We start from the raw sequence: 18,228 nt of genomic DNA on the forward strand, positions 1-18,228 counted from the left end.
TCCAGATCTGCCAGTCGACCAGACTCTTCCAGATCTGCCAGTCGACCAGACTCTTCCAGATCTGCCAGTCGTCCAGATTCTCCCAGATCTGCCAGTCGTCCAGATTCTCCCAGATCTGCCAGTCGTCCAGATTCTCCCAGATCTGCCAGTCGACCAGATTCTCCCAGATCCGCCAGTCGACCAGATTCTCCCAGATCCGCCAGTCGACCAGATTCTTCCAGATCTGCTAGTCGACCAGGATCTGCTGAAACCGCCAGCCAGCCAGGTTCTGGTAGTTTCTACTACCTGCCTGGGCTTCCTCTCAGTGCTGAGCTACCCATCTGTCCCGAGTTACCTCTGTCCCGAGCTGTCCCTCTGTCCCATGTTATCATTGTGGTGGGTAACCTATTTAGGGACGTTTAGGAGGGGGATTAAAACTGTCATGGAGTGGGGTCCACGTCCAGCGCCAGAGCCGCCACCGCGGACAGATGCCCACCCAGACCCTCCCCTATAGGTTCAGGTTTTGCGGCCGGAGTCCGCACCTTGGGGGGGGGGGTACTGTCACGCCCTGACCATAGTTTACTTTGTATTTTCTATGTTTTGATTGGTCAGGGTGTGATCTGAGTGGGTATTCTATGTTTCATGTCTTGTTTGTCTATTTCTATGTTCAGCCTGATATGGTTCTCAGTCAGAGGCAGGTGTTCGTCATTGTCTCTGATTGGGAACCATATTTAGGTAGCCTGGGTTTCACTGTGTGTTTGTGGGTGATTGTTCCTGTCTGTGTTTTTCACCAGATAGGCTGTTTTAGGTTTTCGTTACGTTCATCACGTTCTTTATTTTGTAGTGTTTGCATTGTTTAGTGTGTTACTTCATTAAAACATGGATCGCAATCTACACGCTGCATTTTGGTCCGACTCTCCTTCTCACGAAGAAAACCGTTACACCATCATACAAACTGAGGTAGCAGACTTTGTGAAAATGTATTTTTGTGTCATTCCCAAAACTTTTGGCCACGACTGTAGTAACCAAAAAAGTGTTAAAGAAATCAAAATAGGTTTTATATTTTAGATTCTTCAAACTAGCCACTCTTTAACTTAATGACAGCTTTGCACACTTTTGTGATTCTCTCTTCCAGCTTCATGGAATGCATTTCAATTAACAGGTGCGCCTTGTTAAAAGTTCATTTGTGTAATTTCTTTCCTTCTTAATGGGTTTGAGCCAATCAGTTGTATTGTGATGACGTAGGGCGGGTATACATAAAATAGTCCTATTGGTGAAAGACCAAGTCCATAGGACAAGCATGATCTAGCGAGATCCTATTGGCATGTTCTGGTCTGTGACGTGTACCTATGCAATAACTCAATTCGTCTTTGCAATCCTTCTAAACAACGCAATTTTAAAGAAATTGGCAAAGTGTAAAGTCTACAAAACTCATAACATATTCTACTATTGGGAACAGAAAACTGTATTGAGATGTACAGTACAGTAGCAGGATAAGGCTGGGATGCTTACTGAGTCATTGGGCCGGCTCTGAGACAGTTACAGTAGGGAGAATAAAACTGCATTAATGACTTGGAGTATTAATATTGTAAAGACCTGCCCGGGCTGACAGCCTCTAGCTCTGAAATATCTGAGCCGATAAGGTGAAAAATCTGTCTGAAATACCTGAGCTGACATGATGAAAATCGTTGAGCAAAGCACTTAACTCTAATTTGCTTCAGGGGCTCTGTACTAATATGACTGACCCTGTAAAATAACATATTTCACTGCACCTATCCAGTGTACTACATGACCAAAAGTATGTGGACACCTGGACGTCAAACATCTCATTCCAAAATCATGGGCATTAATATGAAGGTGGTCCGCCCATTTACTGCTATAACAACCTCCACTCTTCTGGGAAAGCTTTCCACTAAATGTTGGAAGATCGCTGCGGGGACTTGCTTGGCACTGGTGTTGGGCGATTAGGCCTGACTCGCAGTCGGCGTTCCAATTCATCCCAAAGGTGTTCGATGGGGTTGAAATCAACGCTCTGTGCAGGCCAGTCAAGTTCTTCCACACCGATCTCAACCAACCATTTCTGTATGGACCTCACTTTGTGCACAGGGGCACTGTCATGCTGAAACAGGAAAGGGCCATCCCCAAACTGCTGCCACAAAGTTGGAAGCACAGAATCGTCTGCGCATGGTGATCTTAGGCATGTGTGTGGGTGCTTGGCCTTGGAAACCCATTTCATGAAGCTCCCGACAAACAGTTATTGTGCTGACGTTGCTTCCAGAGGCAGATTGGAACTTGGTAGTGAGGACAGACGATTTTTATGCGCAACACACTTCGCACTTGTCGGTCCCATTCTGTGAGCTTGTGTGGCCTACCACTTTGCGGCTGAGCCGTTGTTGCTCCTGGATGTTTCCACTTAACAATAACAGCACTTACAGTTGACCGGGGCAGCTCTAGCAGGGCAGAAATTTGACAAACTGACTTGTTGAAAAGGTGTCATCCTATGACGGGGCCATGTTGAGTCACAGAGCTCTTCAGTAAGGCCATTCTACTGCCAATGTTTCCCTATGGAGATTGCATGGCTGTGTGCTCGATTTTATACACCTGTAAGCTCCGGGTGTGGCTGAAATAGCCAAATCCACTATTTGATCACCCACATACTTTTGTATATATAGTGTATGGAAGTACGGTAATGTAGTCATGCAATGTATTACAAACACACATTACTTGTAAACCCAGATTAAAAAGGCTAGAAGCATTAAGTATCTCTCTCAGCCCTGCATTCTGTGAGTAATCCATGTTTCAATAACTCAAGGTGAGTTGGTGAGCGAAACTAAATGATCCCCCAGAGAAATCACTTCTTTAGCACCTACAGTTGAAGTCTGAAGTTTACATATACCTTAGCCAAACACATTTAATCTCAGTTTTTCACAATTACTGACATTTAATCCAAGTACAAATTCGCTGTTTTAGGTCAGTTAGGATCATCACTTTATTTTAAGAATGTGAAATGTCAAAATAATAGTAGAGAGAATTATTTATTTTAGAATTTCTTTCTTTCATCACATTACCAGTGGGTCAGAAGTTTAGTAGCTCTCAATTAGTATTTGGTAGCATTGCCTATAACTTCGTTGACTTCGGTCAAACGTTTCGGATAGCCTTGCACAAGCTTCCCACAATAAGTTGGGTGAATTTTGGCCCATTCCTCCTGACAGAGCTGGTGTAACTGAGTCAGGTTTGTAGACCACCTTGCTCGCACACACATTTTCTATAGGATTGAGGTAAGGGCTTTGTGATGGCCATTCCAATACCTTGACTTTGTTGTCCGTAAGTCATTTTGCCACAACGTTGGAAGTATGCTTGGGGTAATTGACCATTTGGAAGACCCATTTGCGACCAAGCATTAACTTCCTGACTGATGTCTTGAGATGTTGCTTCAATATATCCACATAATTTTCCATCCTCATTATGCCATCTATTTTGTGAAATGCACCAGTCCCTCCTGCCTCAAAGCACCCTCACAACATGATGCTGCCATCCCCGTGCTTCACAGTTGGGATGATATTCTTCGGCTTGCAAGCCTCCCCCTTTTTCCTCGAAACGTAACGATGGTCATCCTGGCCAAACAGTTCTATATTTGTTTCATCAGACCAGAGGACATTTCTCCAAAAAGTACGATCTTTGTCCCCATGTGCAGTTGCAAACCGTAGGCTGGATTTTTTTATGTCGTTTTTGGAGCAGTGGCTTCTTCCTTGCTGAGCGGCCTTTCAGGTTATGTCGATATAGGACTCATTTTACTGTGGATATTGATACTTTCATACCTATTTCCTCCAGCATCTTCACAGGATCCTTTGCTGTTGTTCTGGGATTGATTTGCACTTTTCGCACCAAAGTACGCTCATCTCTAGGAGACAGAACACGTCTCCTTCCTGAGTGGTATGACGGCTGCTTGGTCCCATGGTGTTTATACTTGTGTACGATTGTTTGTACAGATGAACGTGGTACCTTCAGGCATTTGGAAATTGCTCCCAAGGATGAACCAGAGGTTCACAATTTTTTTTCTGAGGTATTTGCTGATTTCTTTTGATTTTCCCATGATGTCAAGCAAAGAAGCACTGAGTTTGAAGGGATTCCTTGAAATACATCCACAGGTACACCTCCAATTGACTCAAATTATGTCAATTAGCCGATCAGAAGCTTCTAAAGCCATGACATAATTTTCTGGAATTCTCCAAGCTGTTTAAAGACACACTCAACTTAGTGTATGTAAACTTCTGACCCACTGGAATTGTGATGCAGTGAATTATAAGTGAAATCATCTGTAAACAATTGTTGGAAAAATAACTTGTGTCATGCACAAAGTAGATGTCCTAACCGACTTGCCAAAACTATAGTTTGTTAACAAGAAATTTGTGGAGTGCTTGAAAAACTAGTTTTAATGTCTCCAACCTAAGTGTATATAGACTTCCGACTTCAACTGTGTGGGGCACCTTTGATTTTCCCCTACAGATTCGGACTCCCTTGGACCCCTCTGCTCTTCTCTCCTCTCATGTCCTCATCCCTCCTCGCATTTCCTCATCCCTCCTCTCATCTCGTATTCTCCTCTCTTGGCAGAGTTGCCTCTGGAGTCCTCTTCCATTTCACCTTCAATTACCACTGCCTTCAAGGCAGGAGTCCCCCTGCACTGCGCATTTTCAGGTGTCTCTAAAAGACGATCCTCGCTCTCTAGCAGCACACACACACTGATCATCTCATACACACACACCTAAGCCCACCCCCCCACACACTCTACTTTATTTTTAATGTGAAACAGAAAAGGAAGAGTGCCAGGGTGTTGGGTGTAATCCCTCTCATAATGCCCTTCACCACTGGCCAGGACATGTCATAAATGAACATGCTGGGAGGTCAGCAGGACTAATGACCAGCACAGCAGCCTTGAAACCATAATGTAGCATATCCTGAAAGATGTTCAGAATGTCGAATGGTGAAGTGGGTATTAACGGAAATATATGCAAATTCATATTAATACCATTTAAATGTCGATGTTTTTTTGCATTGGATATATTTACCATATCATATGGAGACAGAAACAGAAACCTTTTACCTTATCATAAGTAGACATAATTGCAAATGATTAAATCCTTCCAATAAAAAAAAAAAAAACTATTTAGTTACGAATTGAACTTTAATTAAATGAGTTGACTCTTCACACATTTCACTGAACAACAAAAGAAAGGGAATATTAAATGATACCCAATGATCCATCGCATCTCCCAAAAATGTTTTCAACATACATCTGTAAAATGATAGTCTAGAAACTAAAGCTTTGGTTGTCTTCCTCTCAGGCTTCTATGTCTTCTCCCTGGACCTCCTCAATGTCCAACTCAGACTCTGAGGCCTCATTTTCACTGTCACTTTCCAACCTTGTTGAGGATGGCTCGTTTTCAGGCTCAAAAAGCCTCAAATTTGCCCGGATGGCCACCAATTGTTCAACCCTTGTATTTGTCAGCCTGTCAGGCTGATGTTGGTGGGATTTGGAGGATGGAGGCAACAGGGGAAAGAGCCCCAGATCCACAAAGTCCCTTCCACCAGGTGGCTGATGAGATATGTTGGCATGACTGCCATATTGCATCTCCATCCCAAAGCCCTTGCTTGGAAGCGTACTTCGCCAGACTGCCAAGAACCTTGCCCTCATCCAGGCCGCGGTGGCGAGACACGGTAGTGATGACACCATAGGCCTTGTTGATCTCTGCACCTGACAGGATGCTCTTGCCAGCATACTTTGGGCCGAACATGTACACTGCGGCGTGTATGCGCTTCAGGCAGAAGTCTTCATGCTTTTTGATGTATTTCAGAACTGCAGTTTCCTCTGCTTGGAGCAACAGTGAAGTGGGCAGGGCAATACAGGGCAAAGCAGAGTCTGAACATCAGACAGGATGGCATTGTCTCCCTCAATCCGTGCAACGGTTACTGTTACAGGTTTCAAGAGTTTCTGGCTGCTTACCACTCTCTCCCAAAATACATCATCCTGGAGGATCCTCTTGATGGGGCTGTCCATATCGGCAGACCGTGATAAGGCCATTTCTTGGAGAGACTCCTTCCCTTTCAGGAGACTGTCAAACATGATGACAACACCAACCCAAGGGGTGTTGCTGGGCAGCTTGAATGTGGTGCTCTTATTCTTCTCACTTTGCTTGGTGAGGTAGATTGCTGCTATAACTTGATGACCCTTCACATACCTAACCATTTCCTTGTTTATCGTGTAGAGTGTATCCATTGTTTTCAGTGCCATGATGTCCTTGAGGAGCAGAGTCAATGCATGAGCAGCACAGCCAATGGGTGTGATGTAAGGGTAGGACTCCTCCACTTTAGACCAAGTAGCCTTCATGTTCACAGCATTGTCTGTCACCAGTGCAAATACCTTCTGTGGTCTAAGGTCATTGATGACTGCCTTCAGCTCATCTGCAATGTAGAGACCGGTTTGTCTGGTGTCCCTTGTGTCTGTGCTCTTGTAGAATACTGGTTGGGTGGTGGAAATTATGTTGTTAATTATTCCTTGCCCACAAACATTCGACCACCCATCAGAGATGATTGCAATACAGTTTGCTTTCTATATGATTTGCTTGAGCCTTCACTTGAACTCTGTTGAACTCTGCATCCAGCAAATGAGTAGATAAAGCATGTCTGGTTGGAGGGGTGTATGCAATGTATGCAACCATTCAGAAATCTCTTCCAATAAACATTGCCTGTGAGCATCAGAGGTGAACCGGTTGCATACATAGCTCGAGCAAGACATTCATCTGCATTTCTTCTGATTATGTTCCTCCATTGAGTCGAAAACACTTCTGATTCCAGGAGGACCATGAGCTGTTGCTATCGATAAGGTGCCTGATTCATCATTTTCACCTCCAATAGAAGCAGAGGGACTTTTGTCAGAGGTTGCTTGTTGTGAGCGCTGAGGGAACTTTATGCACTTGGTCAGATGATTTTGCATCTTTGCTGCATTTTCACATATGATTTGCCATAGTATTTGCAAATGTACACAGCTTTTCCTTCTACCTTAGCTGCAGTGAAATGTCTCCACACATCAGATAGTGCCCTTGGCATTTTCCTGTATAGATTTGGTGGGAAAAAGTATATATATAAATTTAAAAAATACAATTCCATGATTAGGGACAAAAAGTATATTTTTTTAAATGAATACAATTCCATGTACAGATAAATAGTTAAGCAGTTAGATTAAACAACTCCTTTGTAAGATAAATGTTTTAAAATGAAACCAGTGAATTAACACTCCTCAGTTAGCAGGCTCAAGCAAGCTAAAAACCCACATGGTTGCAAAAGCTAACTAGCAGAAATTGTGAACAAGTTAGAAATGATTTAAAACTGTCACGTTCTGACCATAGTTCTTTTGTGTTTTCTTTGTTTTAGTGTTGGTCAGGACGTGAGCTGAGTGGGCATTCTGTTGTGTGTCTAGTTTTCCCGTTTCTATGTTTGGCCTGATATGGTTCTCAATCAGAGGCAGGTGTTAGTCATTGTCTCTGATTGGGAACCATATTTAGGTAGCCTGTTTTGTGTTGGGTTTTGTGGGTGGTTGTCTTCTATCTTCGTGTGTCTGCGCCAGACAGAACTGTTTCGGTTTTGTCACATTTGTTGTTTTGTAGTGTTCACGTTTATCGTCTTTATTAAACACGATGAACACTAACCACGCTGCGCTTTGGTCCTCTCCTTTGTTCACAGAAGAAAGCCGTTACAAAAACACACTTTGCTTTAGGCTACTATTTACTAGTTAACAAAACATTGTGTCATATAAAATATATTCACCCCACCCACTATTGTAATAAAAACAGTGTAGTAGTGTGGGCTCAATAGCGTCTCATTAGTGTGCAAGATCTTGAGAATCAGCTGTACATGAGAGAATGCACTGTGAATGCAGAGGGTTGCAATTCCATTGAATTGGGGATAGTTTAACCAAAATATGCCACAATACCTAGAATTGCCTTGTGTATCCCACATAAAATGTTCACTGCTATAAGCTAACTTTTTTGATGAATTTAAGCAAAATTCCCAAAATTCTGGGATTAACTTCCCATGGAAAATTTCCGGGAAAATTCTGGAAGATTACCGGAAAGTTTACGACACTTTGCAACCCTAACTGTTAGAAAAGATACTGTTCTGTACACACCGACATACAGTCCTCAATATAAACCCACACCAAACACAGTGATCTGCCACCATACAGCACCCCAACTATACTCCCACTCAAAATCTGTGCTAATAAAACTAACTGCGGCTCATATATACTCTTGAAGACCATTGAAAAGCACTCTAAAACAGCAGGCTCCCACTGGTCAAACTGTTAAGAATATATACTATTCTCTGATTACTTGGCGTAATACTGTCAAGTAAAAAAAATCTAATTATAAAATGAATGTCGTCTTTGTCCCGAGACGAAGCAGCAGTTCTTGATATACAGACAAAAATTGGTTCTGAGTGGAAGTCGGGAATAGAGGTATGGCCCACGTTTGCCCTCTCATATAGGGAGGACAAACCAAACAGGAAGGAAGGACATGATAAATGAGGTTTCGAAAATCCATCTTGAAACCTGTGTTCATTTCACTGGGCATCACAATAATGGTCTATTGTGTTCTTGCTCCTGACCTGGACTTGAAACAAACGTAGTGAACTACAGAATAGTACTTTATGTGCTGTACTTTAACCGAGGCAGCGTTTGTCTGTTCGTCTACTGAAGTTCACCTCACCAAAGGTCGGTCTAGTGAAATGGGTGCTCACTTGTTTAGTATGCAAAGGATACTAGGAGTTTGAACATAAAACAGGGAAGTGGACAGAAAAGTGAAAAGAATAAAAAAACTAAATAATAATAATAATAATAATAAGCATGGACCAAAGTGAACCTATAAATGGGGATCTTAAAACGATCCTGGTTTTATTTGCTTATTGATTTCCCTTTAATAGGTCCAGCATACTGTATTGCCAAAGATGCAACACTTTGGCAATACAGTATGAAGCGACCCGATGGACGTGCTTGAACTATCAAGTACAGGCACTTTACACTACAAAACAATCTCCACACAATGTTCCCAGCTTAGCGAAGCCTGGTGAAGATCATTTATACTGTTTTTTTTTAATGCTACACTGTTTTTTTTGTCAAATGTTATTATGTGTCTAAAAACGTGTATTTTCCTCGATCTGTGTAATCAGACGAGGCTGGAGATTTCAAACCTTTCTTTGCGGCTGACCCTAGTTTTAGACCTTGGGGCTCTGAAGCTCAACTCTACAAATCGCTTTTGTGGGCTACACTAAAAAGGGATGACGCTACAGCGGAGACAGGTTTTTAACCCTATGAGCTATGATTCCATAATCTAGCCTTCACATCTTAAGTGGTAGTTGGAATTTCTCCCGTTGCGTAATCTACAGTACACAGCACTTTGAGTCCCCTAGAATAGGGTTATAGGAATCTAATCCAATATCAAATCAATGATCATTTGTTTTTTGCTTTGTTTCCCCTATAAACCCGAGAACGGATTTGACTGAATATCACATCCCCACATTCCTGCCCCTCTATCTCAGGAGCAGTGGGTTTGTGTTTTAATACCCCCTGGAACTGAAGAGAGGAGCTTCACGCTAGACTAATGAAACCTGTGCACTGTGTCATTTAATCTGACACCAGCGTAATCTTCTCAACTGCCTGTTTCCTACCCTGGTATGTTGTGTTATCCCAATTACAGCCATGCTCCATTGATCTGAGATTAAAAGTGTCCTTAGCTGTTGGTACTCTCCACAGAAACTACAAATAGACTGGAAAATAGAATCATGTCACCCAGTACCACTCAATAGTTTTACTGGTCAATTTTTAGTTGGTGTGTGTGTGTGTGTGTGTGTTCATTTTGGCACTTCAATAGAGTGGCAGGCTGCAGATGGTTGCTTGTGTGCTGACACTACTATAAGGGCACCTTTACCAGGAATGTGATACTAGAGAAATCCACTCAGTGGCACTTTTCCATCCAAGAAATGGGTGGATGGCATCACCCACTTTCCCCACAACAACTCTTACTAAGATCATTCCATGACTTCATTTGACAGAGAAGAAAAACATAAAAATATGTTAATTGTCACATACAAACACTATATGTTGAGTCAGACTTGCTTCGGTCATTTAGCATTTCCTATTGATTCTCAATGCCATTCCTCTGATGCATCCTTAACATGTTAGGGAAACAGCTTTCCTATACATCTGTGGTCGAAACAGCATCCCTTTCTCTCCCTCCCCCACATCGCTATACATGCCAGAATGGATTTTCCTCAGAGGTCGGCATTTAGGGTGTATCCTTCTAATTTCCCTCTACAATTCAGGTCTGATTGATTAGAGACTATCGACTAATTAATTAAAAACTCATAGGTCCCTGTGGGAGAGTGCTGTTCATTTCAGAGTAGGGTCCAACAACTCCATTAGCTCAGCATCCACTCACCAATAAATCACAGGAGATTGGCTGCAGTTGGCTAGTTTACCACCCAGGAAGCTTTGTACTGCTTTACTGTATGGAGTTTACACACCATAGACCATCACTGTGTCTATGTCCCCTAAAGAGTGCACTACTTTACCCGATTCCCAATAAGTAGTGCACTATAGGGAATAGGATGCAATTTTTTACAAAGCTCTACTACACTAGCTTCCAACTTACCTAACTTCACTGTTAAAATATAAAAACATGAGAAACCAAACCCATTCACAAGGTTGCTTAACTCTTGCGGTTACTCGGGTGTCGAGCAAACTTGATAAGTCTGCTTTTAGCTTTAAAGCACCTCATTGCTGGAACCAACTACACAAAACATTACAATTAGATGTGCTGGTGTTTCTGTATGGAGCTTGTTTTGTGCATGGGGACATTGTCATGCTGAAACAGAAAAGGGCCTTCCTCAAACTGTTTCCACAAAGTTGGAAGCACAGAATTGTCCAGAATGTCATTGTATGCTGTAGCATTAAGATTTCCCTTCACCGGAAATAAGGGGCCTAACCCGAACCATGAAAAACAGCCCCAGACCATTATTCCTCCTCCACTAAACACTTGGCACTCTACATTGGGGCAGGTAGTGTTCTCCTGGCATCCGCCAAAACCCAGATTAGTCCGTCGGACTGCTAGATGGTGAAGCGTGATTCATCACTCCAGAGAACACGCTTCCACTGCTCCAGAGTCCAATGGCGGTGATCTTAGGCTTGTGTGCGCGGCCGCTCGGCCATTGGAACCCATTTCATGAAGCTCCCAACAAAGATTTCTTGAGCTGCCTCTGGAACTTGGCAGTGAGGGTTGCAAACGAGGACCTGTTCTGTGAGCTTGTGTGGCCTACCACTTGGCGGCTAAGCCGTTGTTGCTTTTAGACGTTTCCTCTTCACAATAACAGCACTTACATTTGACAGGGGCAGCTCTAGCAGGGCACAAAATTTGATGAACTGACTTGTTGGAAAGGTGGCGTCTTATGACTGTGCCACGTTGAAAGTCACGGAGCTCTTCAGTAAGGCCATTCTAATGCAAATGTTTGTCTATGGAGATTGCATGGCTGTGTAATCAATTTTATACACCTGTCAGCAACGGGTGTGGCTGAAATAGTCAAATCCACTAATTTGAAGGGGTGTCCACATACTTTTGTATATATAGTGTATATGCAGGGCTCCCTTGTGAAAGAGACCCTCCCTGGTCTCAATGGTTACTCCTTGCTTAAATTAAGGAAAAAATGATAATAATTTAACAAAAATACAATCGGAAACAGTGATTGCCAAAAACACAGATTGCATAACTATTCCAGATATAATGCACCTTGTGGAGTAGCATGGTGTGCATCTAAAATGGCACTCTATTCCCTTTTTAGTGCACTACCTTTGACCATGTTAAAATTAGTGCACTATATAGTGAAAAGGGCTCCATTTTGGACACACCCCGATGCTCATCACATGGATACAACTATGTCATTTGTGAAATGGTGTGAAGCCAATGAATGTACTTGAAGGCGAAGGAGCTAGTAGTAGATTTTAGGAAAAATAAATGTTTTTAATCCTATTTTTATTAATGGTGAAGAGATTGGTATTGTTGACTTTTACAAGCACCTGGGTGTAATAGTGGACAATAAACTGAAATGGAAGGAGAACTTCCACAGCATCTACAAAAATGCCCAATCCAGACTGTACTTTTAAAGGAAGCTTAGATCTCTTAATGTCCGTGACAAAATGCTTTGTATGTTCTACAGCAGTGTCGTGGTGAATGTAGTAAGCTATGCCATTGTGTGCTGGAAAGATCATTTATCCAAGGAGGACATAAACAAGTTTGACAAAATAATCAGGAAATCCAGTGCTACAATTGGCTGCAGCCTGGAATCAATGCAGGACATGTTCATAAAAAAGCTGCAAGCAAAAACACACACGATCATGGATCATGCAACACAGCAGCAGCTTCAGTAGCAGGTTCATCCTGTCCAGAAGCTCCACAGAGAGGTCAAGACGGTCCTTTTTACCCAAAGACATGAGGCTTTTTAACGAGCTGATTAAGTGTTTTAATTGATGAACTGTTTTATGATGTCTTCCTATTGGGAACAGCATTCTTGCAGGTTTTTCCTCCAGAGTGGGATGGAAAACAGCACTTGAATCCGACTGCTCTTCTGCGGATGCTAAGGTGCAGGTGCCTTCATGAGTCTTGATATGTTTTCTGTTTGGTTGTGTATCTGTCATTGTGTCCTGTCCTTATACGTGATGGATGATGAATGCTGTGATAAAACAATTTCCCAAGTTGGGATTAATAAAGTAATACTCTGCTCTACTCAGTTCACGCACAAGGACGGGCCAGGAAGATGTATGGGCTGGAAGCATAATGTATTCATAGGGAGGACGATGGAAAAATTGGTCTGGAGTCATGATGAAGCACCTGCTGAGGTGTCATTGATAAATTATTATGGAATCTATAGGAATTGAGTCAGATCCCCACCAAAGACCATTCAATTAGCAGAGCACTATACGGTGCTTTACTGCTTCAGTTGAATTGACATATGCAAAGTAGAGTAAACTCAACATATTTGGGGCATGGAAAATGACAAGGAAATATCCTATTTGGATATTTCAGAGGACGCTTACGTCAATATTAGTTTATGTTTGATTTAATTATGCTAAGTGCATTGCTACACTGAGTCCTGAAGCACACTGTTCTGTGATGTTATCATCAGACTCTTGTCAGGTTGCAAGTCAACGAAAAATCTGCAACTTCAAGGCACTGACTAGATTAGTGAAATGCTTGTTTTTGCATTTTACTTCTACTCAATGAGAATCTAATTTATACCGCACAAACAAATCATAACAGATTGGGTTTATCTGGCACATTTTCTTAGCTCGCACACACCCATTATTCACAATATAGACTGTGTTAGAATCTGTGTCAGACCAGGTACTTTACTAAAACCTGCTCTAATGATGTGTGCATTATTCATAGGTAGCCTAACACTGTCTTTGTACAGTTTCCCTTCCTTGAGGAAAAACCTGCACCGATCCTCTGGGTTTTCAGACAATTAGCCTAGCACAGGGGTGTGAATATTTACAAGGGTCTTGCTCTGAGCGTCATCATAAATAAAAGCCTTGGATACATTGAGTCAAATGGATTTATTTGAAATGTCTAACATCTTCATGTTGAACTCGATATGACTTCCGCTAGGACTAGCCGTGGTGGCTTCTCTCTCCCAGACGTAGGCTATGCATCACTGACTGGATTTCAGACCTTTTTATGTCCCATTCTGGGATCACTGCCCTCCTGGCTGTCACTCATGACCGGCCTTCACCACACTGTATCTAGGAACTCTTCTGCTGTTGCTTCACAATCATATCTGCATTCACGTAACGCGGCAGGCAGCTCTTGAAAGTTCTCTGTGCTGTTTGCCTTTGGTAATTATTATTTTTATTTTTTTATTTCACCTTTATTTAACCAGGTAGGCAAGTTGAGAACAAGTTCTCATTTACAATTGCGACCTGGCCAAGATTAAGCAAAGCAGTTCGACACATACAACGACACAGAGTTACACATGGAGTAAAACATACATACAGTCAATAATACAGTAGAAAAATAAGTCTATATACGATGTGAGCAAATGAGGTGAGATAAGGGAGGTAACGGCAAAAAAAGGCCATGGTGGTGAAGTAAATACAATATAGCAAGTAAAACACTGGAATGGTAGATTTGCAGTAGACGAATGTGCAAAGTAGAAATAAAAATAATGGGGTGCAAAAGAGCAAAATAAATAAATACAGTAAGGGAAAAGGTAGTTGTTTGGGCTAAATTATAGAAGGGCTATGTACAGGTGCAGTAATCTGTGAGCTGCTCTGACAGCTGGTGCTTAAAGCTAGTGAGGGAGACTGTGCTAAGACAACATGGGAATCTACGAAAGCAGAGACGGGTTTGACTAATCCAGCCTCCCACTTTTCACAGAACACAGGATGAAGCGACGAGTTGAACACAGTCTCACAAAAAGACGTAGGCCTTTATACATCTTCCTCTATTAGAAATGGATCTCTAGTAACGGTTGCTGAAGCTGTGTATATTTCTGATTTACTCAGTGTCTTCAATAAAACACTATAGTTCAGTGTAAGTAGAATGACTACCACTAATTCTGATCATTTCTACCCATATTATTATCATAATAAGTAGTGTTAGTCATATTAGTACTGAAGTAGTATAGCAGTTAGCTGTACAGCAGTAGCGTGTAGCAGTGGTAGCAGTGGAGGTGGTGGAATTATCCCTGACCTCATTGACATACAATAGTCAAATTAGAGGTAGAAATGTCAATCGTATGCAGATTGACAGAATGATTCACTTCTTGTATCGCCAAGGTGTTCAGCTGTAATTATGTGAGTGGGCTGGAGCAGTAGGTAGGTAGGCAGGCGCCTCTTGCCCTGTTGTTAGCCAGGGTTAATGATGGAGGCTGCAACATACCTCTCAGCTTTACTCTACAGCATGGAACATGGACGACCTTTCTACCTGCAACACACTATCTTTGTTCCAACTGGCACCCTATTTCCTATATAGTGCACTACTTTTGACCACAGCCCTATGGAGCCTTGTCAAATGTAGTGCACTATATAGGGAATAGGGTGCCATTTGGGATACAAGCACTGATTCACTAAAACAAAAGCTGAAGGTCTTGTAGCTTAGCATAGGATTATATATAGCTTTTCCTCCCAATCACATTACATATCAACCATACTGTAACACTATAGGGCAATGTGTTAGCTAGCTAGGCTGCTACAGGTAGATTGGCAAGGTGTTAGCTAGCTACTGTAGGCTGCTACAGGTAGATTGACAAGGTGTTAGCTAGCTAGGCTGTTACAGGTAGATTGGCAAGGTGTTAGCTAGCTACTGTAGGCTGCTACAGGTAGATTGACAAGGTGTTAGCTAGCTAGACTGCTACAGGTAGATTGACAAGGTGTTAGCTAGCTAGACTGCTACAGGTAGATTGACAAGGTGTCAGCTGGCTAGGCTGCTACAGTTTGATTGACAAGGTATTAGCTACAGTAGCTAGGCTGCTACAGGTAGATTGAAAAACAGCCTTGAAACATTGTAACAGTCAAGGTGGTAGCCAGCTAGGTTATTACAGGTAGATTGATAACAGTGCTGTACTGTGTGTTTTCATATATATTCTGGGGGCTTCTGTCGCAATATTATACTGTATGCTGCCAAATACTGAGATGTTTTAGTACAGTACAGGCAGCATAGGGAGTCAAATACAATGTTGGTTCTTTATATCAGTTATGAATGATGTGATTAGACAGAGAGACAGAGGGGCCAAACCAGCAGAGAGGATTTGATAATAGAAAACACTGAGTCATTCCTTACCTCACACAGCTGGGTCCTGCCCTTAACGTTAGGCTCTTTCCTCTTCACTCCATCTCTGCAAACAGAAGACAAGACAGCAAGGTGAGTGGTGATAAGAAAGGAGGAGAAAGAAAGGGAGTTGTTAGAATGAGAGAGAAGAATGAGGGATATTTGATAAGAGGAAGTGAGAGAAATAAAGCGAGGTGAATCATGAGAGAGAGTATAACGAGTCATAGGACAGAGAGTGAAAGAAACACAGGGAAGACTCAAGATTTTTATACTCCGCAGAATAAATGCACTCCGAAGTTGCACGTTGCCTGATCTATTATAACAATAGTATTTATATTTTACGACTACAGTGATACTGTGCAAAGGTAAGGGATCACAGCCGCTACCTCGCCAAGCAAGGTGTATGAATTGTGGACCATACTGAAGTAGAGAGGCGATTCAGCAACTCCTGGAAGACAACAGAAGTAAATTAAAAAGCTTTTCTTTTTTTTTTTTTTAAGTAAAACCTGATATTGTGAACAGCCTTTCTACCTCCATTTCTACCTCCTGATATTGTGAACAGCCTTTGTACCTCCAATCATAACAATGAACAAGGTAGCCAAAGAAAGAACAGATGTGGCCTCATTCATCCAAACTGCATACAATTCAAGCCAAATTCATGTTGATGTGGTAGAAGCAGTGAGCCAACATCTGATCAGTAGTCTGCAGAACTGTTGCTGCACTAACCATAAACACTTCTGGGAGGTTGAGAATCTATTGATGTACGAGCAGTTCTCATTCAGACCCACTTACTGCATAAAAGGTCAAATGAAATTCTCCCATATCAAATTGAGTTTCCCCTTTCTCTGTTGATGAATGTGTTGCTATGGCTTGACAGTGCTGATGCAAAATGACGGACTCAAAAACATATATTACTACCAGGTTCTCATTTCTGTTGTGAATGATATTAAATTGAAGGAAAATTAATGTATTTAAAGAACCATAGAATAGTCTAATTAATTGATTAGCATAATGCAGTGGATTCCTTTTTTTTAAATGAGGAAAAAAAACTGTGAGAAAATGGAATCAAACCCTTGCCTGTATGACAGCATCTGGATGTGCACACAATAGTTTGATAAAGGTTTTCAGATCAACCTATATATAAAAGCAGAGAAAAGTTACTGCAATTACTGCTAGACTATTTTGCTCATAAAGGTTAAAACCCTGTGTAGGGTTTCTAAATTGGAAAGTAATTGAGAGTACAGTAATTTTAGAATCCAAAGTGCACTTAGGGGTTCTGGAAACATAAAAAATAAATGTTGTTTTTCCACAACATGTCTTGTAATCCATTCTGAACCACTTCCTAGCTGAAGCCATTTCTAGTGCAAGCCAAGAACCTGCCATCTACCTGTCAGCCTCTGTCAATCATAGAACCATACTGCATAGGTAAGTAAAGAATAGAGACAATTAAAAATAGAAAGGGAGAGAGAGAGGGAGTGAGTGAGAGAGAGGGGGGGGGGGGGGGGGTTGAATAAAGAGAGACAGAGAGACAGTCAGACAAGGAGAGAGAGACAGTTGCCCCAACTTACTGCAGCCCTGTCACCAACCCTGACTGACAACTGGCAGACAACAATGCATTCTGGGTAATAGAGAGGAACTCCTCTCTTCACTGGGCTCTAAAGTGGCAGGAGGGAGTCTGTCTGTCTCAACCCCAGCATGTGCACTGTCACCTTAGGCTCTGACCCCTGAGAATCACAGCTGATAATGTCTTATACACCCATGCCTGTCACCCAGGGGCCATAGCAGTCAGAGTACACACAAGACAGAAATCCACAGGGCTGACTCACTGTAAGAGGAACACAAGCATGCACAAAGACGCATGTTACCGCAAACATACATAAGCACACACACACACACACACAGGAACTCCTTAAACAGGTGGCTTGCCGATGATCTTTCATCACTTTATGAAAAACCCTTTATCATAGTGATAAATTAAACTGTTTGAAATCTATTTCACATCCCATCCACCAGGCACAGGCAATTTAGTCTGGATTCTGTGGGTGATTCCACATTAGGTGAGGTCTTTCTCACATTTACTCAAATGCATTTATCGCAGTTAGAAAACATACCGTTGTTCACAGTTCACTCCATTCATCTGAATCTGTAATCATTTAGCCATTTGAAATGCATTATGCAACTTTTTCTGTGGGCTCATCAGCATAACATGAATTATTGCCATCATTACGGAGGGCAAAGCAGAAACACAGTATCACTTAATTATTCACCAAATGAAAGAATGAAGGTAAATTATGGCACTTTTATTTTAGCTGACAAAAAGATTAGTCGCTTACTAGATTTCTCTCCTTCAGGAAAATAAGACAGCACTAACATTACAATCCTT

The 18,228-nt window shown here is 41.9% G+C and overlaps 1 protein-coding gene across 2 annotated transcripts in view; it reads right to left on the reverse strand.

Moving 5' to 3' along the window:
* LOC110495790 (beta-1,3-galactosyltransferase 1) overlaps window positions 1-18,228 on the reverse strand; it is a 111,306-nt gene that overhangs the window by 38,812 nt on the left and 54,266 nt on the right. For both annotated transcript variants that reach the window (XM_021571219.2, XM_036952239.1), the window contains exon 2: window positions 15,858-15,912. The gene's annotated coding sequence lies outside the window, so the exon portion shown is untranslated. The remainder of the gene's footprint in view (window positions 1-15,857; window positions 15,913-18,228) is intronic.

Source organism: Oncorhynchus mykiss, chromosome 18, assembly GCF_013265735.2.
Source record: "Oncorhynchus mykiss isolate Arlee chromosome 18, USDA_OmykA_1.1, whole genome shotgun sequence".
NCBI classification, from domain to species: Eukaryota; Metazoa; Chordata; class Actinopteri; order Salmoniformes; family Salmonidae; genus Oncorhynchus; species Oncorhynchus mykiss.